Here is a 25,588-nt window from a genome sequence, read left to right on the forward strand (position 1 = left end):
TCTTCTGTGTATTCTTGCCACCTCTTCTTAATATCTTCTGCTTCTGTTAGGTCCATACCATTTCTGTCCTTTATCGAGCCCATCTTTGCATGAAATGTTCCCTTGGTATCTCTAATTTTCTTGAAGAGATCTCTAGTCTTTCCCATTCTGTTGTTTTCTTCCATTACTTTGCACTGATCTCTGAGGAAGGCTTTCTTATCTCTCCTTGCTATTCTTTGGAACTCTGCATTCGGATACTTATATTTTTCCTTTTCTCCTTTGCTTTTCACTTCTCTTCTTTTCACAGCTATTTGTAAGGCCTCCCCAGACAGCCATTTTGCTTTTTTGCATTTCTTTTCCATGGGGATGGTCTTGACCCCTGTCTCCTGTACAATGTCATGAACCTCCATCCATAGTTCATCAGGTACTCTATCTATCAGATCTTGCCCTTAAATCTATTTCTCACTTCCACTGTATAATCATAAGGAATTTGATTTAGGTCATACCTGAACGGTCTAGTGCTTTTACCTACTTTCTTCAATTTAAGTCTGAATTTGGCAATAAGGAGTTCATGATCTGAGCCATAGTCAGCTCCTGGTCTTGTTTTTGCTGACTGTATAGAGCTTCTCCATCTTTGGCTGCAAAGAATATAATCAGTCTGATTTCAGTGTTGACCATCTGATGATGTCCATGTGTAGAGTCTTCTCTTGTGTTGTTGGAAGAGGGTGTTTGCTATGACCAGTGTGTTCTCTTGGCAAAACTCTATTAGCTTTTGCCCTGCTTCATTCCGTATTCCAAGGCCAAATTTGGCTGTTACCCCAGGTGTTTCTCGACTTCCTACTTTTGCATTCCAGTCCCCTATAATGAAAAGGACATCTTTTGGGGATGTTAGCTCTAAAAGGTCTTGTAGGTCTTCATAAAACCCTTCAACTTCAGCTTCTTCAGCATTACTGGTTGGGGCATAGACTTGGATAACTGTGATATTGAATGGTTTGCCTTGGAGACGAACAGAGATCATTCTGTCTTTTTTGAGATTGCATCCAAGTACTGCATTTCGGACTCTTTTCTTGACCATGATGGCTACTCCTTTTCTTCTAAGGGATTCCTGCCCGCAGTAGTAGATATAATGATCATCTGAATTAAATTCACCCATTCCAGTCCATTTTAGTTCGCTGATTCCTAGAATGTCAACATTCATTCTTGCCATCTCCTGTTTGACCACTTCCAATCTGCCTTGATTCATGGACCTGACATTCCAAGTTCCTATGCAATATTGCTCTTTACAGCATTGGACCTTGCTTCTATCACCAGTCACATCCAGAGCTGGGTATTTTTTTTGCTTTGGCTCCATCCTTTCATTCTTTTGGAGTTATTTCTCCACTGATCTCCAGTAGCATATTGGTTACCTACCGATCTGGGGAGTTCCTCTTTCAGTATCCTATCATTTTGCCTTTTCATACTGTTCATGGGGTTCTCAAGGCAAGAATACTGAAGTGTTTTGCCATCCCCTTCTCCAGTGGACCACATTCTGTCAGACCTCTCCAGCATGACCTGCCCATTTTGGGTGGCCCCACACAGCATGGCTTAGTTTCATTGAGTTAGACAAGGCTGTGGTCCGTGCGATTAGATTGACTAGTTTTCTGTGATTATGGTTTGTGTGTCTGCCCTCTGATGCCTCTCGCAACACCTACCATCTTACTTGGGTTTCCCTTACCTTGGACGAGGGGTATCTCCTCAGAGCCTCCCCTCCTGACCTTGAACGTGGAGTAGCTCCTCTTGGCCCTTCTGCGTCCGTGCAGCCACTGCTCCTTGGACGTACCTTAATAAAAAAGAAATAGATTCTGTTTATTGATTATTGTCCTGTAGCATTGCTAATTAATTTGTTTGTTCTAGTTACTTTGATAGTTTGCATTGAATTTTCTATATAGATGACTTGCAGATGTCTCTAAATAGAGCTTTACATTTTTCTTTTCAATCTATTCTTTTCTTTCTTTTTATTGCCTTATTTCACTGGAGAGAATCTCTAGTACAACATTAAATACAAATGATAAGAACTGATATTTTAGGTTTTTCTGATTTTAGAAGGAAAGCATTCAGTCTTTCACCAATTAAATATGAGGTCACCTGAGGTCTTTATTGATAGTCCCTATTGAGAAACTGTTCTATTCCCAGTTTTATGAAAGCTTTTTAAAAAAAATTATTATCAGATATGGATATCAGGTTTTACCAAAATTTTTTTATACATCTACAGAAATGATCATTTTTCACTTCATGATTTTTAAATGTTCAGCCAATATTACATTATTGGAATAAAGCCCACTGCACTGATATACTTTTTGTATATTTTAATTACAATTTCCTATTATTTTGTCTTCTGTCAGTGTTTATTAGGGATGTAGATTGGTAGTTCTCTTTTCTTCTTTTTCTGATTTGGGTATCAGTGTAATAATAACTTTCTCATAGAATGAGTTAGAAAGTATTCCCTCCTTTTTAATAATCTGGAAGAGTTTGTGTATGACTGGTATAATTTCCTTTTGCTAAAGTTTGATAGAATGCACCAGTGAAGCCATCTAGGCCTAGAATTTGTTTTGTGTGTGGGGGTGGGGGGTGGGGGAAGGGAGGCATGTTTTTTAACTACAAATTGAATTTAATAGTTATTGGGCTACCCTGAGTAATAGTCCCATATTCTTTTTTTAAATTATTTTTTATTGAAGGATAATTGCTTTACAGATTTTTGCTGTTTTCTGTCAAACCTCCACATGAATCAGCCATAGGTATACACATAACCCCTCCCTTTGAACCTCCCTCCCATCTCCCTCCCCATCCGATCCTGTGGTTGATACAGAGCCCCTAGGTTGATACAGAGCCCCTGTTTGAGTTTCTTGAGCCATAGAGCAAATTCCCGTTGGCTATCTATTTTACATATGGTAATGTAAGTTTCCATGTTACTCTTTCCATACATCTCACCCTCTCCTCCCCTTTCCCCATGTCCATATTCTCTATGTCTGTTTCTCCACTGTTGCTCTGTAAATAAATTTTTCAGTATCATTTTTCTAGATTCCGTATATATGCGTTAGAATATGATATTTATCTTTCTTTTCCTGACTCACTTCACTCTGTATGATAGGTTCTAGGTTCATCCACCTCATCAGAACTGACTCAAATGCATTCCTTTTTATGGCTGAGTAATTTTCCAGCATGTATATGTACCACAGCTTCTTTATCCATTCACCTGTTGATGGGCATCTAGGCTGCTTCCGTGTTCTAGCTACTGTAAATAGTGCTGCAGTGAACAGTGGGGTACATGTGTCTCTTTCAGGTTTGGTTTCCTCAGGGTATATGCCTAGGAGTGGGATTGCTGTGTCATATGGTGGCTTTACTCCTCGTTTTTTCAGGAATCTCCTTACTGTCTTCCATAGTAGCTGTATCAATTTACATTCCCACCAACAGTGCAAGAGCATTCCCTTTTCTCCACACCCTCTCCAGCATTTATTATTTGTAGACTTTTTGATGAGGGCCATTCTGACCAGTGTAAGGCGATATCTCATTGTAGTTTTGATTTGTATTTCTCTAATAATGAGTGATGTTGAGCATCTTTTCATGTGTTTGTTAGCCATCTGTATGGCTTCTTTGAGGGAAATGTCTGTTTAGGTCTTTTTCCCACTTTTTGATTGGGTTGTTTGTTTTTCTGGTATTGAGGTGTATGAGCTGCTTGTATATTTTGGAAATTAATACTTTGTCAGTTGTTTCATTTGCTATTATTTTCTCCCATTCTGAGGGCTGTCTTTTCACCTTGCTTATAGTTTCCTTTGCTGTGCAAAAGCTGTAAAGTTTAATCAGGTCCCACTTGTTTATTTTTGTTTTTATTTCCATTACTCTAGAAGGTAGGTCATAGAGGATCTTGCTTTGATGTATGTCATCGAGTGTTCTGCCTATATTTTCCTCTAAGAGTTTTATAGTTTCTGGTCTTACATTTAGGTCTTTAATCCATTTTGAGTTTTTCTTTGTGTATGGTGTTAGGAAGTGTTCTAATTTCATTCTTATACATGTAGCTGTCCAGTTTTCCCAGCACCATTTATTGAAGAGGCTGTCTTTGCCCCATTGTATATTCTTGCCTCTTTTGCCAAAATAAGGTACCCATAGGTGTGTGGGTTTATTTCTGGGCTTTCTATCTTGTTCCATTGGTCTGTATTTCTGGTTTTGTGCCAGTACCATACTGTTTTGATGACTAGCTTTGTAGTAAAATTTGAAGTCAGGAAGGTCGATTCCTCCAGCTCCATTCTTCTTTCTCAAGACTGCTTTGGCTATTCAGGGTCTTTTCTGTTTCCATATGAATTGTGAAATTTCTTTGTTCTAGTTCTGTGAAAAATGCCATTGGTAATTTGATAGGGATCACATTAAACCTGTAGATTATGTTTGATAGTATAGTCATTTTCACAATGTTGATTCTTCCTACCCAGAAACATGGAATATCCCTCTATCTGTTTATGTCATCTTTGATTTCTTTCATTAGTGTCTTATAATTTTCTGTGTACCGTTCTTTTGTCTCCTTAGGTAGGTTTATCCCTAGATATTTACTTCTTTTTGTTGCAATGGTGAATGGGATTGATTCCTTAATTTATCTTTCTGATTTTTCATTGTTAGTATATAGAAATGCAAGTGATTTCTGTGTATTGATTTTTTATCCTGCAACTTTGCTAAATTCGCTGATTAGCTCTAGTAATTTTCTGATACTATCTTTAGGGTTTTCTATGTACAGTATTATGTCATCTGCAAACAGTGAGAGCTTTACTTCTTTTCTGATCTGGATTCCTTTTATTTCTTTTTCTTCTCTGATTGCTGTAGTTAGGATTTCCAGAACTATGTTGGATAATAGTGGTGAAAGTGGACACCCTTGTCTTGTTCCTGATCTTAGGGGAAATGCTTTCAGTTTTTCACCATTGAGAATAATGTTTGCTGTAGGCTTATCACATATGGCCTTTACTATGTTGAGGTAGGTTCCTTCTATGCCCATTTTTTGAAGAGTTTTAATCAAAAATGGGTGCTGAATTTTGTCAAAGGCTTTTTCTGCATCTATTGAGATGATCATATGCTTTTTATCTTTCAATTTGTTAATATGGTATATCACATTTATTGATTTGCATATATTGAAGAATCCTTGCATCCGTGGAATAAACCCAACTTGATCATGGTGTTTGAGCTTTTTGATATGTTGCTGAATTCTGTTAGCAAATATTTTGTTGAGGATTTTTGCATCTATGTTCATCAGTGATATTGGTCTGTAGTTTTCTTTTTTGTGTGTTGTCTTTGTCTAGTTTTGGTATCAGGGTGATGGTGACCTTGTAGAATGAGTTTGGAAATGTTCCTTCCTCTGCAATTTTTTGAAAGAGTTTTAGAAGGATAGGCCTTAGCTCTTTTCTAAATGTTTGATAGAATTCTCCTGTGAAGCAATCTGGTCCTGTGCTTCTGTTTCTTTGGGAGATTTTTGATCACATTTTCAATTTCAGTGCTTGTAATTGGGTGGTTCATCATTTCTATTTCTTCCTGGTTCAGTCTTGGAAGATTGAACTTTTCTGAGAATCTGTCCATTTCTTCCAGGTTATCTATTTTATTGCCATATGGTTGTTCACAATAGTCTCTTATAATCTTTTGTATTTCTACATTGTCTGTTGTAACCTCTCCTTTTTCATTTCTAATTTTGTTGATTTATTCTTCCCTCTTTTTTTCTTGATGAGTCTGGCTAAAGGTTTGTTAATTTTGTTTATCTTCTCAAAGAATCAGCTTTTAGTTTTATTAATCTTTACTACTGTTTCTTTCATTTCTTTTTCATTTATTTCTGCTTGGATCTTTATGATTTCTTTCCTTCTACTGATTTTGGGTTTTTTTTGTTCTACTTTTTCCAGTCGTTTTAGATGTAAAGTTAGGTTGTCTATTCAATGTTTTTCTTGTTTTTTGAGGTAGGATTGTACAGCTATAAACTTGCCTCTTAGAACCGCTTTTGCTGCATCCCATGGGTTTTGAGCTGTGTTTTCATTGTCATTTGTTTCTAGCAATTTTTTGATTTCCCTCTTAATTTCTTCAGTAACCTGTTGGTTATTTAGAAACGTGTTGTTTTATCTCCCTGTGTTTGTGTTTCTTACAGTTTTTTTCTTGTAATTGATATCTAGTCTCATAACATTGTAGTTGAAGAAGATGCTTGATACAATTTCAATTTTCTTAAATTTACTGAGGTTTGATTTGTGACCCAAGGTGTGGTCTATCCTGGAGAATGTTCCATGTGCACTTGAGAAGGTGTATTCTTCTATGTTTGAATGGAATGTCCTGAAGATTTCAATGAGATCCACTTCATCTAATGTATCATTTAAGATTTGTGTTTCCTTGTTAATTTTCTGTTTTGATGATCTGTGCATTGGTGTGAGTGGGGTGTTAAAGTCTCCTACTATTATTGTGTTACTGTCAATTTCTCCCTTTATGTCTGTTAGTGTTTGTCTTATGTACTGAGGTGCTCCTATGTTGGGTGCATAGATATTTACAATTGTTTTGTCTTCCTCTTGGATTGATCCCTTGATCATTATGTATTGTCCTTCTTTATCTCTTCTAATCTTCTTTATTTTAAGGTCTATTTTGTCTAATATGAGGATTGCTACTCCAGCTTTCTTTGCTTCCCATTTGCTTAGAATATATTTTTCCATCCTCTCATTTTCAGTCTATATGTGTCCTGAGGTCTGAAGTGGATTTCTTGTAGACAGCATATATATGGGTTTTGTTTTTGTATCAGTTCAACCAGTCTGTGTCTTTTGGTTGGAGCATTTAATCCATTTGCATTTAAAGTAATTATTGATATATATGTTCCTATTGTTATTTTCTTAATTGTTTGAGGTTGATTTTGTAGGTCTTTTTTCTTCTATTGTATTTCTTGACTAAATAAGTCCCTTTAACATTTGTTATAAAGCTGGTTTGGTGGTACTGAATTCTCTTAACTTTTGCTTGTCTGAAAAGCGTTTTATTTCTTCATCAGTTTTAAATGAGATCCTTTCTGGGTACAGTAATCTTGGTTGTAGATCTTTCCCTTTCAGTACTTTATATATATCCTGCCATTCCCTTCTGGCCTGCAGAGTTTCTGCTGAAAGATCAGCTGTTAAGTGGATGGGGTTTCCCTTGTACATTACTGTTGCTTCTCCCTTGTTGCTTTTAATATTCTTTCTTTGTGTTTAGTCTTTGTTAGTTTGATTAGTTTGTGTCTTGGTGTGTTTCTCCTTGGGTTTATCCTGTATGGGACTCTTTGTGCCTCTTGGACTTCATGGGCTATTTCTTTTTACATGTTGGGGAAATTTTCAACTATCATCTCTTCAAAAATTTTCTCATACTATTTCTTTTTCTCTTCTTCTGGGATCCCTATAATGTGAATTTTGGTGCATTTGATATGGTCCCAGAGGTCTCTGAGACTGTCCTCAGCTCTTTTCATTCTTTTTACTTTATTCTTCTCTTCAGAATTTATTCCCACCATTTTATCTCACAGCTCACTGATTCATTCTTCTGCTTCAGATATTCTGCTATTGATTCCTTCTAGAGTATTTTTAATTTCAGTAATTGTGTTGTGTGTCTCTGTATGTTTGTTCTTTAATTCTTATAGGTCTTTTTTAATTGATTCTTGCATTTTCTCCATTTTGTTTTCAAGATTTTTTATCATCTTTACTATCATTATTCTGAATTCTTCTTCAGGTAGTTTACCTATTTCCTCTCCATTTATTTGGACTTCTGTGTTTCTAGTTTGTCCCTTCCTTTGTGCAATATTTCTCTGCCTTGTCATTATTTTTTTTTTAAGTTATTGTGTTTGAGGTCTCCTTTCCCTGAAGAATTCAAAGAAGTTGAATTCTTTCCTTGAAGAAGGTTGAATTCTTTCTTCCTTCTGGTTTCTGCCCTCCTAAGATTGGTCCAGTGGTTTATGTGAGCTTCATATGGGGTGAGGTTTGTGCTGAGTTTTTGTTTGTTTGTTTGTTTTTCTCTAATGAGCAAGGCTGAGTGAGGAGGTAATCCTGTCTGCTGATGATTTGGTTTGCATTTTTGTTTTGTTTGTTGTTTAGATGAAGCATCCTGCACAGGGTGCTACTGGTGGTTGGGTGATGCCGGGTCTTGTACTCAAGTGGTTTTGTGTGTGTGAGTTCTCACTATTTGACACTCCCTATGGTTAGTTCTCTATTAGTCTAGAGTCTTGGAGTCAGTGTTCCTACTCCAAAGGCTCAGGGCTTGATCTCTGATCAGGAACAAAGATTCCACAAGTGGTTTGTTAAGGCATTAAGTGAGATTAAAACAAATGCCCAAAAATGAGAAACCAAAGATGAACCCCAGACAAATGGCAGGTACAAAATAATGGAATATACACATATATACCCATGAGCAAAGTGAAAACAGTTCAACAAACATAAAGTACAGTAGATTGACCTGGTGAAAAAATGAAATAAAAAATTATATTTACCAGTTAAGAACAAAACTAACTTAAGCACAAACTGGAAAGCAAAACTAAAGCAAGGTGCCAAGTGGGGAATAAAGCAATGAAAGCAAAACCAGCAAAATGTTGAGAGGAAAGAAAAGAAAGAAAGACTATGCAAAGTTAAATAGAGGTAGATGGAGAAGATTTATATACATTAAAGATTAACTGCAAGGGGAAAAGAACAATAGGAAAGGCAAACAAAGGAATAAATGTAGAAAAAATACAATAGGTTTAAAAAAATTAAAATTATGAAAAAGAAAAGAAAAAAGGGGTAAAGGGGAAACTTCATATAACTGCAAAAGCTTAATGTAGAGGCAGAGGTTTACAGCAACAATAGAAAGTGTGACTGAATATACACATATACATAGACACCTATAAGCAAAATCAGAACAGTCCAACAAATATAAAGTACAATAGGTTGACCCAGAGAGCAAAGGAAACCAAAAATTATGTCTACCAGAACAAAATTAATTAAAGCACAAACTGGAAAATAAAACTAAAGCAAGGTTCCAATTGGGGAATAAAGCAATGAAAATAAAACTAACAAATATGTTGAGAGGAGAGAAAGAAAGGAAAGGAAGAATTGATATGCAAAGTTAAATAGACGTAGATAAAGATTTATATACGTTAAAGATTAACTGTAAGGGGGAAAGAACCGTAGGAAAAGCAAACAAAGAAATAAATGTAGAAAAAATAATAATAGGTTTAAAAAGTTAAAAATTAAAATTAAAAAAAGAGAAAAGAAAAAAAAAAGAGTAAAACTTCACAAAACTGCAAAACCCCAAAGTAGAGGCAGCAGCTTATGACAACAATAAAAGATGTGACTGAGAAAAAAAAAAAAAGCTCAAAAGCTTAACTGGATTTCTTAGTGAATAAAGTTGACAACTGCAACAGAGAGGGGAAAACATGAGAAGGAAAAAGAAAAAAAATCCAATAGAATTTACAGAACAAGTAAAAAAATAAGAATAATAAATGTTTTTCTTGAGTCACTGCTGTCACTGTCCTTTCCCACGCTGGGAGTCACAGTCCACCTCCCCTCCCTAAGATGCCCTCCAACACTGTGCTGATCTCTGGACCTGCTGTCGGGGCAGCTCAGATTCTAACCTGATCCTGCTCCTATGTGTTCTTGCCTCCAACGTCCACAGCTATCAGAGCTAGTGCATTTTCTTTTGTGGGTGCTCTCAATGGCCTTTTATATATTTCATTGACAGTCTGCTTAGTTGATCAGATGGATTTAATCTGCAATTTGTACAGCTGATGGGAAGGTTTTGAGTCTTTTTCCTTAGCCACATTGCCCCTGAGTTTCAATTGTGGTTTTATTTCCACCTCTGCATGTGGGTTGTCCACTGGGGTTTAGCTCCTGAGGCTGCCCTGGAGGGTTTGGGTTTGTCTCAATAAGGGCCAGGTGTGGAGGTGGTGCAGCTGCTTGGGTCACAGGGGTCCTGGCAGCACCAGGTACTCGGGGGTTGGTGGCTAGGGCAGCAGCTCTAGAAAGGTATGGCAACCAGTATTGACCAATACGCTCCAGTATTTTTGCCTGGAGAACCCCCTTTCTGACAGAGAAGCCTGGCAGACCACAGTACAGGGTTGCAAATAGTCAGCCATGACCAAAGTGACCCTGTGTGCATAGATCCAACACCTTTTTATGCCTGTGGCAGTTCTGCCCCAGTGAGAGTTGAGCGTGAAGGTGGCGCAGCGGCTTGGCTTGCAGGGACCCTGGCAGCGCCAAGCGTGCAGGGACATGGACTGCCTCTGCCGCAGGTGTTACGGCCCTATCAGAGTCTTTTTTCGAAGCTCTTGTAGCTGGCGATCAGAAGGCCTCTTTGGCCAGTCTTTCTCCTTAGCTCCACCTGTTCAGGCACTTAGAGGGTTCCCTTTCCTGGATCCCTCCCCTTATTCTTTTAACATCTTTAGAATCTGTAGTGACATCTCTCTCAATAATGGCAATGTGTTTACTCTGTTTTCTTTTTCTTAATCAGTCTGACTGGGGTGTAATTAATTTTACTGATCTTTTCAATAAATACTGAGCTTTCGGTTTCACTAATTTTTCTGTATCGTTTTTTCTGTTACCAATTTAACTGACTTCTGCTTTTTTTGGGTTCATCGTGTGCTTCTTTTTCTAGTTACTTAAAGTGGAAGATCAGATCATTGAGTTGAGAACCTTTTTTATACAGGCGGTTAGTATTATAAATTTCCCTGTATTGCTTTTAATTGTACCCCACAAATTCTGATATGTTGTGTTTTCATTTTCATTCAGTTAAAATTTTTTCCGAATTTCCTTTGATTTATTCTTTGACCTGGGGCCTATTTAGAAGTATGCTATTTTAAAATATTTGGAGATTTTCCCAGAGATGTTTCTGTTATTAATGTATAATTCAATTCCGTTGCAATCAGGGAATATCTTTATATGAACTGACTTCTTTTAAAGTGACTGAAACTTGGTATATGGCCCAGAATATGGTACATCTGTGCATAATGTACATGCTGCTGTTGTTGGGTAGAATGGTCTATAAATATCAGTTACACCCATTTTTTGACAGTGTTTTAGGTCTTCTGTGTTTTAAGATTACTTTTTTACTCATTCTATCAATTATTAAGACAAAGGTGTTGAAGTCTCTAATTATAATTGTGGACTCGTCGATTTATCATTGTAATTCTATTATTTTTTGCTTTGTATATTTTGAAGTTCTGTTATTAGCTGCATAAACATTTAGAATTATTATATCTTGAGTAACTGATCCCTTTATCAATATGATATGGTATTATTATCCTTGGATATATTTGTTGCTCTGAAATCTACTTTGTTTGGTATTACCATAACTACCTGGTTTTTTTTTAACTTTTTATTTCACATTGGAATATAGCCAATTAATAATGTTGTGATAGTTTCAGGTGGACAGCAAAGGTACTCAATCATATGTATACATGTGTCCATTCTCCCCTGAACTCCCCTCCCATCCAGGCTAACACATAACACTGAGCAGAGTTCCCTGTATTATATACAGTAGGATCTTGTTGGTTATCCATTTTAAATATAGCAGTGTGTACATGTTAATCTCAAACTCCCTAACTATCCCTTCCCCCTGTTTTTCTCCTCTGGCAACCGTAAGTACATTCTCTAAGTCAGTGAGTCTGTTTCTGTTTTGTAAATAATTTCACCTGTATCATTTCTTTCTAGATTCTGCATATAAGGGATATCATATGATATTTCTTCTTCTCTGACTTATTTCTCTCAGAGTGACTATCTCTAGATCCATCCATGTTGGTGCAAATGGCATTATCTCCTTTTTAATGGTCAGTATATACAATGGTCCATTGTGTGTGTGTACTACAGCTTCTTGACCCCCTCCTCTGTTGACGACATTGTAGGTTGCTTCCTCATCTTGGCTATTGTAAACAGGGCTACAGTGAATATTGGGGTGCATGTTTCCTTTCAAATCATGTTTTTCTCTGGGTATATGCCCAGAAGCAGGATTGCTGGGTCATATGGTACCTTTATTTTTAGTTTTTTAAAGGAACCTCCATACTGTTCTCCACAGTGGCTATACCAATTTACATTTCTACCAAGTGTGTAGAAGGGTTCTCTTCTCTTCACAACCTCTCCAGCATTTATTGTTTGTGGATTTCTTGATGAAGGCCATTTTGACTGGTGTGAGGTAGATATCTCACCCTGGGATTTTTCTGATGAGTGTTAATGGCAACCCACTCTAGTACTCTTGCCTGGAAAATCCCTTGGACAGAGGAGCCTGGTGGGCTACAGTCCATGGGGTCTCAGAGTCAGGCACGACTGAGTGACTTTCCTTTCACTTTTCCCTTTCATGCATTGGAGAAGGAAATGGCAACCCACTCCAGTGTTCTTGCCTGGAGAATCCCAGGGATGGGGGAGCCTGGTGGGCTGCCATCTATGGGATCGCACAGAGTTGGACACGACTGAAGCAACTTAGCAGCAGCAGCAGCAGCAGCATATGTAGTGGGTTGAATATTGTCCCCCACCAAATTCATGTCTAGTTGGAATCTCAAAATGTGGATCTTATTTGGAAATAGGGTCTTTGCAGATGCAATTGAGGATCAAGATGTGATCATACTGCATTAGGGTGGGCCAGTGAGAATGTCCTTGTGAGATAGAAAAGGACACACAGAGACAAAGGGGAGGCCACGTGAAGACGGAGGCAGATATTGGAGTGATGCTGCCATAAACCAAGGAACGCTGAAGTCACCAGAAACTGGAAGAGACAAAGAATCCTTCACTAGAGCCTGCAGAGGGATCATGGCCCTGCCAACACCTTGATGTCATGCTTCAGCTTCCAGAACTGTGAGAGATACACGTTTCTGTGGTTTTCAGTCACCAAATTTGTGACAATTTGTTACAGCAGCCACAGGAATCTAATGCAGTATGGTATATATTTTTACCATCCCTTGGCTTCAAAACTATCTGTGTCTTTTAATTTAAAGTGGGTTCCTTATTCCTATAGTTGGACTTTGCTTTATTTACCCAATCTTAAAATTTTTTTTTCTGGGGGAGTTTAGACCATATACCTTAATTTGTTTTTAGAAATTGGGGTGGGGGGGGGTGGGTTGGGTTGGGTTTAAATCTAACCTTTTTGCTATTTGCTTTCTGTATTCTTTTCCTGACTTTTTTAGAATTGTTTATTTTTATTATTTCATTTTATGTCCTTTGGAGGGTTACAATTGCTTTGAGCAATTGGTTGTGATAGTTCTTTCATTTGAAGTTCATTGAGGTTTTTTTTTTTCTTTTTTTTTTCTCCCCAAGCATGCTGCACCCTACGTCAGACATGGACTGGCGATTCAATTCTTACATGATAGTATACATGTTAGAATTCCCATTCTCCCAAATCATCCCACCCTCTCCCTCTCCCTCTGAGTCCTAAAGTCCGTTATACACATCTGTGTCTTTTTTCCTGTCTTGCATACAGGGTCGTCATTGCCATCTTCCTAAATTCCATATATATGTGTTAGTATACTGTATTGGTGTTTTTCTTTCTGGCTTACTTCACTCTGTATAATTGGGGTTTTTGGATATGTGAGCATGTAGTTTACCATCAAGTCTGGAAAATTTACAACCATTGTCTCTTCAGCCTTCATTATTATTATTTTTCTTACTTTCTCCTCCTTTGGGGATTTCAGTTAAGCATGTATTTGGCTTATTGACATTGTCCTGCAGCTCAGTGATGCTCTGTTTCTTTTTTTTTTTTTTCAGTCTTTCCCCCTCTATTCTGGTTAGTTTCTATTACTGCGTCATCAAGTCCACTATTCTTTCCTCTGTGCTATCTAGTTCCCTCTAGCTTATTTTCCATCTCAGATATGATAACTTTTTGATCTCTAGACATATGATTGGGATCTTTTTTAAATATCTTTTATGTCTCTTCTAAATATGCTCACTCTTCCCTTCAGCCTCTTGAACATATGGAGTGTAGTTATAATAACTTTTAATATCCTTGTCTATTAATTCCGTCGTCTGTGTCGTTTCTGGGTCAGTTTCAATTGGTTGGTTTTCTCCTCACTACATGCCTTATTCTCCTACTATTTTTCAATCCTATTTTTTTTATTAGACATAAAGCATTGTGAATTTTACCTTATTGGGTGCTGGATATTTTTTTTTCTTTCTATATGACTCTTCAGGTTTATTCTGGGGTGCAGCTAAATTACTTAGAAACCATTTGATATTTTTGTTTGTTTGTTTTTCAGATCTTGCTTTTAAGTCTTTTTCAACTGAACCAGACCAGAATTTTTTCTATGGTTAATTCTGCCTCACAAATTAGGCAAATCCCTTCCTGGTACTTTTCCCAATGTCCCATGAATTCTGAGGTTTTTCCAATACAGCTGTTGAAAACAAGAACCATTTCTAGCCTTGTGTGAAGGCTAGGGATATTAGAATATTTGCTTCTAATCTTTCTCCATGACCTTGGATTGTTTCATCACATATATGCACTGATGAGAACTTAGCTAGAGACTCAAGGGGGACTTTTTCTGCCGATCTCCAGAACTCTCATCCCATTTACAGCCCTCTCTGTCTCAGCTGTCGCCCTTTGAATTCTAGGCTCCTTGCCAACCCACCTCCATCTCCTCAACTCAGGAGACTGCTGGGTTCTTCCTGGGCTCCTCCTTCCCACAGTGTGGGTTGGATTCTCTATAGGCAGTAAGCTGAGGTAATCATAGGACTTACCTCATTTATTTCTGACCTCCCAAGGATCACTGTCCTTTACTTTCTCATATCTAGTGTCTTGAAAACTGTTGTTTCATGTATTTTGTCTGGGTTTTTCTTAGTTGTTTTAGGCCAGAAGGTAGTTGGCAGCAGAAATTATAACTTTACCTCACTCTTTTTTTTTTTTTTTTCTTCAAAAAGATTTATTTATTTATTGGCTATGCCAGGTCTTGGCTGTGGTCTATGGGATCTAGTTCCTTGACCAGGGTTTGAACCTGGGCCTCCTGCACTAGGAGCTCAGAGTCTTAGCCACAAGACCACCAGGGAAGTCCCCTCTTGCCTCACTGTTTATCCATCCTCCGTTCCCTTGTATGTCCCTTCAAGTCCTGCTATTGCCAGAAATGTCATCTATGTAGAACCTTCCTTTAGCTCAGCAGGAGGCAATGTGGCAGCGATGTGGGACATGCTGTTGAAACCAAACATACTAGGCTCAGATCTCAGCTCTGCCAGTTTCCTGTGTAATGTTAACCAAATTATTTCACTCCTGTGAGCCTCACTTTCCTTATTTGAAAAAGAGGGGAAAAAATGAGACCTAGTTGCAGAAGCATTGTGAGAATTAAGTAAGGTGATGCATAGAAAGTGACTAGCACCAGGTAATGGGCTCAGTAATGTAATTCAATGACTGTATGACTGAATGAATACAAGTTTTTTTAAATTGCTCCAAATTTCTTCATTGTCTGCTCTAGCTCTGTTCCTAGGGACAATCCTATCGTTACTCTAGAGCTCCCAGAAAGGGTGACCAGCTCTAAATTTCTTCTACCAACAGAGGGGAGCAGTCATGTGGAGAACTTCCAATAGCACATACTAGAAATATCACAGACATTTGGCTGCATGAAGCATTATAATGATCTTTTCTTTGCGGCAGATTGACTTTACTAATTAGGTTGGACTTGAGCCAATGTTAAATACAGTTTGCATGTACAGAACACACACCAATTGGCAGAACTGGGGGGACTCAGAAACACTTTAGGTATCAGGACAAGCCGGCTATGATTAAAGCTTTGCTTCAGATAATTCTTTCTCTCTCCCCCAGCCTCCATTTTTCTGAGCTCTTTGAATATTAGAGCTATTAACGCCTTATCATAGCTGCTGCGAACATATCCTTCTCATTTGTTATTCAATTCTGTTTTTAAATTCAAATCTGATGTAAACAGAATTTAACTTTTTTATGCAGTTAAACTATAGATCTTTCCTTTTGTAGTGTCTTCTACCACTTTTAGGCCTTAGGAAATCCCCATCCAGAGGTCAGATAAACACTCATCTTTATTTTCTTGCAGTTTTTAACATTTCTTATTCTATCTAGAATTTATTTTGATTTGGACGTGTGGCGTAAGGTGCAAAGGCGTTGAATTTGAGATAATTAATGCAAGCCGCTACAACTGTTAAACACTGAAATCTCAAAGCCTTAACACAGCAAAGCCTTAATTCTCACTGATGTCAAGCCCAGTGATGGTCAGGTAGCACTCCGGAGCATGTGCCTCCAAGTGGTGACTCAGGAACCCAGGCTGCTTCAGCAGCTGCAATTCTACCATCTCAGTCTTTTGCTTCTAGTTCTCAGACCCCATAGAATTTCAGGTAAGAACTAACTGCTGTTGCCTGAAGACCTAATTCATTTTTCAACTAGCCAACCAATTACCTGGTGGCATTTACTGACCATGTATGAACTTGTTATGTGTGCACTGTGGTCTAAACTACTTATTTTGTTCTATTGGGCACTATACCATATTTTTTTCCAAACTACCTTATGTTTTAGCATCCTCTCAAGTGAGTTCCTCCCTCGTTGTTTTCCATTTTCAAAGTTTTCTTGGCTGTTACCTGATAAATGACATTATATGTCACATATCATCTCTTGGCTCTGTGAACATATCAGGTGTATTAGTACATCAGAGCCTGCACCTACCCCCTGGGGTTCAATGAACGGCTCGGGTGGAGGATGCCTGCTATATTCTAAACATTTACGTCTCTCCTAGACCCTTATGTTGAAGTCCTAATGTGATAGTGTTTGGAGGTGGGGCTTTGTCGTGAGAGAGGAACCCATGATGCATTAGCGTCCATGTAAGAGGAGGAAGGGAGTTAGCCCTCTCTCTCTTTGCCATATAAGGATACAGAGAGAAAGTGGCTGTGCCTACAAGCCAGGAATTGGGCCCTCACCAGACACTGGATCTGCCAGTTCCTTGAGCTTGGATTTCCCAGCCTCAGAACTGTGAGAAATAAATGCTTATTGTTTTAGCCACCCAGTCGCTCATGTTTCTGTTAACAGCAGCTCAAACTGACTAGTACAATGTCCAAATCCTTGTCTCCACCTTTAAACCCTTCTCCAAACTCCAGACCTACATTTCTATGTTCCTGATATATACTTGGAAATACCTGGAAATTTGGCTAGCTCCTCAGGGAAGAGCTAGGTCATGCTGAAGCCGATGGCTGATTTTTATTAGTCAGAGGTAGAGGTAAGTTGGGAAAAAGAAAAGAATTGATGCTTCAAAATATTCCCTCATCTTCACACAAAACCTGGAGGAATAATTCAAGGGTCTCTTTATTTGGGAGGGCCTGCTTCTCCTTGGGAAACCTTGAGAAAACCATTTCATGAGTCTACACTCTCCTCACTGTGGCTGGGGTTGAGAGTCAGGAGGAGAGGAAGTTCAGCAAGGGCTCAAGGGACGGTGTGGATGTTGGCCCCAGTTGCCAGCAAGAGGGCCTTCAGGATGAGTGGGGTGCTTTTTCACTATCTGCAATGAAGAATGGGTGTCACTGAAACCGTAATAACAGCAATTGCTCTCAAGACTTCCCTGGTGGTCCAGTGGTTAAGAATGTGCCTTGCAATGCAAGGGACGCAGGGTTGATCTCTGGTCGGGGAACTAAGATCCCACATGCTGCAGAGTGAGCCTGCGTGCTGCAAAGAGTCTGTGTGCCTCAAAGAAAGATCCTGCATGATGCAGGGAGATCCTGTGTGCTGCAGCTAAGACCTGATGCAGCCAAATAAAAGATAGTAGCGATTGCTCTCAGTTTTTGAGCACCTGCTATGAACTGGGTATTTTGAGCAAACTCCGGGAAGATAGTGGAGGACAGAGGAGCCTGGCAGGCTATAGTCCATGGAGTTGCAAAGGGCTGGACATGACATAGCAGCTGAACAACAACGGATTTTTGAACATTAACTCATTTGACTTTCACAACTCCCTGACAAGCTAACCCGTGTGACCGTGGTATAAAGAGATGAGGAAAGTCAGGTTCAAAAATTCGGGTAGCTTACCCAAGGCCACAAAGATAATAACAAGTTGAGTTGGGAGTTATACTAAGTCAGTTGGCTCAGAAGGCAGTGCTCCATCTACTCAACTGTGCTGTATCTGCCATCTTTCAAAACAGTAGGGAGACCTGGAATATTTAAAAACTGGTAAGCAGAATTAAAAATTGTCTTGAAAACTTGGTATTGTTGTGTGAGAGGGGGGATGTTCCATCTTACTAGTGTGGCGGAGGGAGAATTTAATTCTTCATGCTGAAAATAGTGATGTGTTTGGTGAAGAGGGAACCAATTGGCTAGAATAACGAAAATGATGTTTCTGGATGTTAGACAATTGCTTATATTTGCCTTTTGCGTTGATGGATAGACCAGCTATTAAGGAAGAGGGCCAGTACCTCTAATATAAAATAGAGAGGAACTGGTTAATAAGTCTTAATGAGCCTTGAGTTGAACTTGGGCTAAGAGAGAGTTGGATTATGGTAGAGACCAATCAGGCTTTTATGTGACTGAAGGTCACAGAAGAAATGAAAATGTGTAATTTGTGCTGAAGGAAATCTTCTGTATTCTGAGGAGACCCCTCTCCTATGGCAATCAAACTTTAGAGCACTAGGGCTTTAAATACAGAAAAGCAGTTGTCCTAATCGGCCTGCGATGACCCTGACACAGGATAACCACACTCTTTTAGCCTAAAGGTTCTGAGTCTGTGATGGGTGATTCCAACCAGTTCGGATCAGTAAGCAGAAAAGAACCCTTATTCATAGAGCAAATTGCAAGAGAAATGCTTGGGAGAGAGAGTAGAGTGGGTTTAGCTATGGCCATGCTCCCTCTACTGCCCTGTGACAACCTAAGTCACCCACGTAGTGTCTCTAAGAGTGTCTCAGACAAACGAAAAACTCTGGCATGTTGGGATTTGCTGGGCATCATACTTTTCTGCAGTGTTTAGGGCACAAGAAACAATTATGCATTTTGCCTGGTGTGCCTCTTCCCTTAATGACTACATCCATGTGTATTTTAGAACTTCAGTCTTCTGTTTCTTATTCATTTACACTTTACACTTCAAAAGACTGTTTTGTAAGAGCTACTCAATGCACAAGAAGTCTCATGAGTTTTTTCTTCTAAATGAGCCAGCAACTTTCCAAGAATCAGGAAGCAGCAAGTTGCCAAGAATAAATAAATGATCTCCAGAAGGTTCAAGTTTGGTTTAAAACTCTGTAAGGTTTTAAGTAGGTTCTATATCTGGCTTAACTCCATGTCCTCATTCTAAGACATAAACCACAGGAAGGAAGGCTATTCCTGGCACGCAACTTTTCCCCAAGCATTGAATTTAATGATCATTCCCAATAATGATTAATTAGAAAATTCTAGCAAAGCAGTCATAAGGCAGTGATGTAAGGAGGAATAGGGGTATGATGGAATAGCTCTTGTTTGGAAGTTATGTAGCCACAGGCTTGGTTCTGCCACAAAATTTGTTAGACAAAGTAAATCTTGTCTATCTGTGCCTCAGTTGCCTCATTTACTGAAATGAAGAAGCAACAGTGCTGGTCTTTAAGATTCTATGATGAAAATGCATAATGATCCTTTGTCCAGTCCATGGAAGCAAGTAGTTTGGGGTTTCAGTAGGCTGATAAAGACTGGAATTAGGTGATTGTGTCCATGTCCAAGTATGAAGGTTTAAAAAGAGTGAAAGTGATAGACCTTTCAAAAGAAAATGTGTGTAGGAAGAGAACAAGCAATGGGGGATGTCTTAGTCAGTTAGGCTGCTGCAGCAAGATACCAGGGGCTGGATAGCTTTAACAACAAACATTTCTCTCTCACCGTTCTGGAGGCTGGCAGCCCAAGATCCAGAGGCCAGCATGGTCAGGCGCTGGTGAGGGCAGGGCCTGCTTGTTGCTTCATAGAGAGCTATGTTCTCGCCATATCCCCACGTGGTTAAGAGCAAGCTCAGATCTCTTCCTTCATTCCCTTTGAAGGGCACCAATGCCATCATGTAAAACAGAGGCGTGCGTGCTTAGCCGCTTCGGTGGTGTCTGACTCTTTGAGACCCTAACCATAACCTGCCAAGCTCCTCTGTCCACGGGATTCCCCAGGCAAGAATACTGGAGTAGGTTGCCGTTTGCTTCTCCAGGGGATCTTCCCAACGCAGGGATCAAACCCTTGTCTCTTATGTCTCCTGCATTGGCAGGGGGGTTCTTTACCACTAGTGCTTCCCACCCCTATCACCTCATTCAAACTCAGTTATCTCCCAAAGGGTCTATCTCCAAACACTACTGGGGATTAGGGGCTTAACATACGAATTTGCTGGGCAAGGGAAGCACACAAATATGCGGTCCATAGCCAGGGATGTAACAGATGTTGGTATCTCCCCCAGGTCCCTTGTACCAAGCTGGTGCACCAACCTCTATCTGCTGTGGGTGTTGACTGCTAACAGTTCATATCTGCACGCTTGCCTGGAGGTGTGCCCTTGGCTGCTAGAAAGCTGGAGAAGTGGGAGGTTAAAAGTCTCACTCCCTTAGGAAGCATCTTGGCCAATGACTGACCACTGGAACAGTCTAGAAGCCCAGCTCCCTTGCCTCTGAGCACGTGATGACCCAGGACTCTCCAGGGATCAGCTGTAGTTAGATTTCCCCTGACATCTTTATGAAGCTTCTTCTCCTGCTTCTCTCATTCATCTACAGGTTTCTCCTGAGAGTACTCCCTCAATGCATCACTTGCCCAAGAATCCATCTCTCAGGCACTGCTTCCAGGGGCCTGACTGACAATGCAGGGAAAAAGGAAAATGAGCTGTGAAAAATTAGTGTTCTAAGAATCATGCTGGGCTTGCAAGTCCTGGGCCTGGCCTGGATCAGGTCGTGGTGGAGAGATCAGGGGGTGCAGGGCACTAGAGAGCTCTGGAAAACAGAGCTCTGTGGTCGGAGTAGGAGTTTTGTGCAGCCAGCCAGCAGCCATTTGCAGAGAATTATTACTGTGATGACTCTGGGCTTGCCAGCAGCTTCACTCAGGTCAATTCAGTTCATGCTGTAACTTGACCAAGTCAGGCCTTGCGTGTGCTGAGGTTTCAGCAGTAGGCTGAGAAAGGGAGGGGATGGGCATCATAGCAGGGAATGGTGGGCATCATAGCAGGGAATGGTCAGCATCTGTTCTGCTCAGGAGACATGTGAATTCAGGACTAGGAGATTTGACAAGGAGGAAAGATAACACTTGGCTGAAGATCAGAGAAGACTTTCTGACGGAGATGGCATTTATTCCAGACCCTGAAGGATGCATCTGATTTTAAAATGTGGACATGTAGGGCAGAGCTTTCTAAGTGGAAAAAGAGTCTTATCTAAATGAACAGGCTCTTTTTCTCTGTGAAACTATACCGAAGTAAAATTTCAACCTTGGGCATGATTCACAGGTCTGAGACTCCATATGGGGAATTGAAACTAAGGTCCCGTGAGACTGAGAGCCCCGGGATCAGTTTTCCTCCTGGAGAAAGCTATATGTCCCTTGTGAGCGTGCTCAAACACTTCCCAGGACGCACTCCCTTTTCCTATGGTTCCGTGTGATGGTGTATATCATGGTAAGGGACTTATTTGGGGAAGGCTACAGACTTCAGCTCCCTAGGGGAAGCCAGGGTGATGCTAAGTGAAGGGGAGAGATTGTGAAAGCTCACTAAAGATAAGGACCCAGACTGAGTGAGGGCAGGAGAGAATACTACATGCCCGAAGCAGGGAATTCTCAGGGGAGATGAGAAAGCTAAGACGAGACGGCAGCTGGTGGTAGGCATCAGCAGATGGTCTGCCTCGCTGCCGGAGATGGAACAGCAATCGCAGACAAAGACGCCGTCCCGGAGAGAGGAGGACAGCCGCACTGGCCCTTCTGCAGGAGTCCTTGGCCAAGCTGGGGAGAGAAGCCTCTCACCTTCTGCCAGAAAGTGGAATAAAGAAAGGATAAAGGCACTGTCTAGCTTTCATCTCTAGGAGGGTCAGGAAGCAAAGAGATGGATGGAGACTGCTGAGAACTGGGAATGTTTATGTCAAGGTCAAGAAAGGAGACTGGTCCTCTACAACCCTTCAGGATTGTCTTCCCAGAGAGGTGGGAGTGGAAATGAATGAACAGGGACCAGTCTGAGCCACCAAACAGAGGGGACTTGGCGGAGATTGTGTCAAAAGGGCTGAACAGTCATGGAACCTTATGTTAGCATTTTTATCAAAGTGTGAAGTCACATCCTTGGGACTTGAGATACTATTCTGACTTTAAAATATTACAGAATTTTCACATAGCAAATCCTTTTCTTTGTGATTTCTCTTACAATTCAAACATTTAGAAAATCACTCCATTCAAGAGGTTTGACTTCATAGTCTCCAAGTTTTGCACAGTTTGAAAATTTGATTCTTTAAAATCCCTGGAATTAATTTTAGTGCATAGAGTGAAGTGTGAGGACCTCATCTAAAAAATAATGTGTAACTCTCTCACTGATGAAAAAAGAAAATTGGTGTCTTGTTATTATAGCAGTAATTAGGAAAATAGAGAAGGATTGAAAGAAGAAAAAAAATCATATTTTTACCACCCAGAAGTACTCATTTCTGGCACATTCCCTTTAATTTTTTTGTTGTCTGTAGTTTTACTGATTGTAATCATATGATACATGCAAAATTATATAGGCTGATTTTTAAAACTGTAACTATTTTGATAAAATAAATGTATGCTTGCTCATTAGAGAAATTCTGGAAAACACATAAGTTTATGAAGCACAAAATGAAATTCAGTTTTGTGCATTTCCTTACAGTGTAATTTTTATAACATACTTTCATGTGTTTTAAATCATTGAGGCCATACAATCCATACTGAACTTTAAGCATTGTGAGCACATATTTGCACATTCTAGAGAGAAGATACTATGAAGAAGGGCATGAAAACATATCTACATACATATCTAATCTATGTCTTATCTGTATTTGTGTGTGGAACCTGTGACCCATTAGTCTTTTACCCGAAATATGTTAATACTCAGGTTGCTCAATGTAGATTTTTTCAATTGCATTAGTAATATTTTCTTTCTTGAGGCAGATAGTTTTTATTGTATTATTTTTTTAATTAAAATTCAGGGGACATCAAGATGTATTTAGTTTCTTTGTAACATTTTATTTGGCAATGATTTCAAATTTATAAAAATAGAAAAAGAAGCATTCATGTACCCTGATTTACTTCTTGTTAACATTTTAAACCTATTTGCTTTATCATATGCCCTCTCTGCCCCCAATTTTTTCCTGTACTATTTGATGGTAAGCTATATACCTCATAGTCCTTTAACCCTAAATACTTCAGTGTTTCCTACACAATAAACTGTGGAAAATTCTGAAAGAGATGGGAATACCAGACCACCTGACCTGCCTCTTGAGAAACCTGTATGCAGGTCAGGAAGGAACAGTCAGAACTGGACATGGAGCAACAGACTGGTTCCAAATAGGAAAAGGAGTACGTCAAGGCTGTATATTGTCACCCTGCTTATTTAACTTATATGTAGAGTGCATCATGAGAAACGCTGGGCTGGAAGAAGCACAAGCTGGAATCAAGGTTGCCAAGAGAAATATCAATAACCTCAGATATGCAGATGACACCACCCTTATGGCAGAAAGTGAAGAGGAACTAAAAAGCCTCTTGATGAAAGTGAAAGAGGAGAGTGAAAAAGTTGGCTTAAAGCTCAACATTCAGAAAACGAAGATCATGGCATCTGGTCCCATCACTTTATGGGAAATAGTTGGGGAAATAGTGGAAACAGTGTCAGACCTTATTTTGAGGGGCTCCAAAATCACTGAAGATGGTGATTGCAGCCATGAAATTAAAAGACGCTTACTCCTTAAAAAGATAGTTATGACCAACCTAGATAGCATATTCAAAAGCAGAGACATTACTTTGCCAACAAAGGTCTGTCTAGTCAAGGCTATGGTTTTTCCAGTGGTCATGTATGGATGTGAGAGTTGGACTGTGAAGAAAGCTGAGCACCGAAGAATTGATACTTCTGAACTGTGGTGTTGGAGAAGACTCTTGAGAGTCCCTTGGACTGCAAGGAGATCCAACCAGTCCATTCTAAAGGAGATCAGCCCTGGGATTTCTTCGGAAGGAATGATGCTAAAGCTGAAACTCCAATACTTTGGCCACCTCATGCGAAGAGTTGACTCATTGGAAAGGACTTTGATGCTGGGAGAGATTGGGGACAGGAGGAAAAGGGGACGACAGAGGATGAGATGGCTGGATGGCATCACCGACTTGATGGATGTGAGTTTGAGTGAACTCGGGAGTTGGTGATGGACAGGGAGGCCTGGTGTGCTGCAATTCATGGGGTCGCAAAGAGTCGGACACGACTGAGCGACTGAACTGAACTGAACTGAACTGAAGAAGAAAAATATTATCTTAGGACTTCCCTGGTGATACAGTGGATAGGAATCGCCTGTCAATGAAGGGGACATAGGTTCGATCCCTGCTCCGGGAAGATCCCACATGCCACAGAGGAACTAAAGCCAGTGAGCCACAACTGCTGAGCCCGCTCTCCAGAGCTCTCGAGCTGCGACTGCTACTGAGCCCGTGGGCTGCAATTACTGAAGTCTGTACACCTAGATCCTGTGCTCCTCAACAAGAGAAGCTGCCACAATGAGAAACCCATTCACTGCTATGAAGAGTAGCCCCTGCTCACCACAACAAGGGAAGCCTGCATGCAGCAATGAAGACCCAGTGCAACCATAAACAAATACATACAAACATACACACATGATTTAAAATATATTCTCTTAGATAACTACAGTACAGTTATCAACTTCATATACTTACAATTTGCATTGCTACAATACTTATCTAATCTATTGTCCGCAGTCTAATTTTGTCAGTTGGTCTAATAATCTCCTTTACTGCATTTTACTCTAGGGTCAAGTACTGCTTTTTGTTGTCAAATCTCTTTAGCCTCTTTTAATCTAGAACATTTCCAGAGCCTTTCTTTGATTATTAGGACATTGACATTTGTTAAGAACATAGTCCTGCCTATCTTTTTAACTAGAATACCCCTCATTTATTCAAATGCTCATTTTAATTAAATTATGATTATGATTTCATGATCAGAATACTGTACTGAAGATGTGGTGTTCTTTCAGAGCATTATATTTAGAATTATACAGTGGTTGTCTGTCTCTCCTGTGCTTAGCTGCTCAGTCGTGTTCAACTCTTTTGTGACCCCATGGACTGTAGCCCACCAGGTTCCTCTGTCCATGGGATTTTTTTCAGCCAAGAATACTGGAGTAGATTGCCATTTCCTCTTCCAGGGGATCTTCCCAACCCAGGGATCGAACCCGCATTTTCTGTGCCTCCTGTATCGTAGGCAGATTCTTTACTTGCTGAGCCATCAGGGAAGCCCCCGTCCCTCCTAACTATTGTTCATTGTAATTACTCTACCAAGGTGTTGCCCTATTTACCCCATTACAGAAGTAGTTCTTCCCCTCACACTTGCAACTTTTAAGAAGCCTGTAGATAGATACTTTAACATCAAAACTTCCCCTAGAATCAGCATCCACTGATGATTCTTTCCTGATTCAATCTTTAAAATGATGATTACAAAATGAAGATTTTTCTAACCCTAGAATCCCTCCACATTCACCAGCTGGCTCTTGACATTCTTTAGGAGACCTCCTTG

This window comes from Ovis aries, chromosome 7 (genome assembly GCF_016772045.2).
Source record: "Ovis aries strain OAR_USU_Benz2616 breed Rambouillet chromosome 7, ARS-UI_Ramb_v3.0, whole genome shotgun sequence".
Taxonomy (NCBI): domain Eukaryota; kingdom Metazoa; phylum Chordata; class Mammalia; order Artiodactyla; family Bovidae; genus Ovis; species Ovis aries.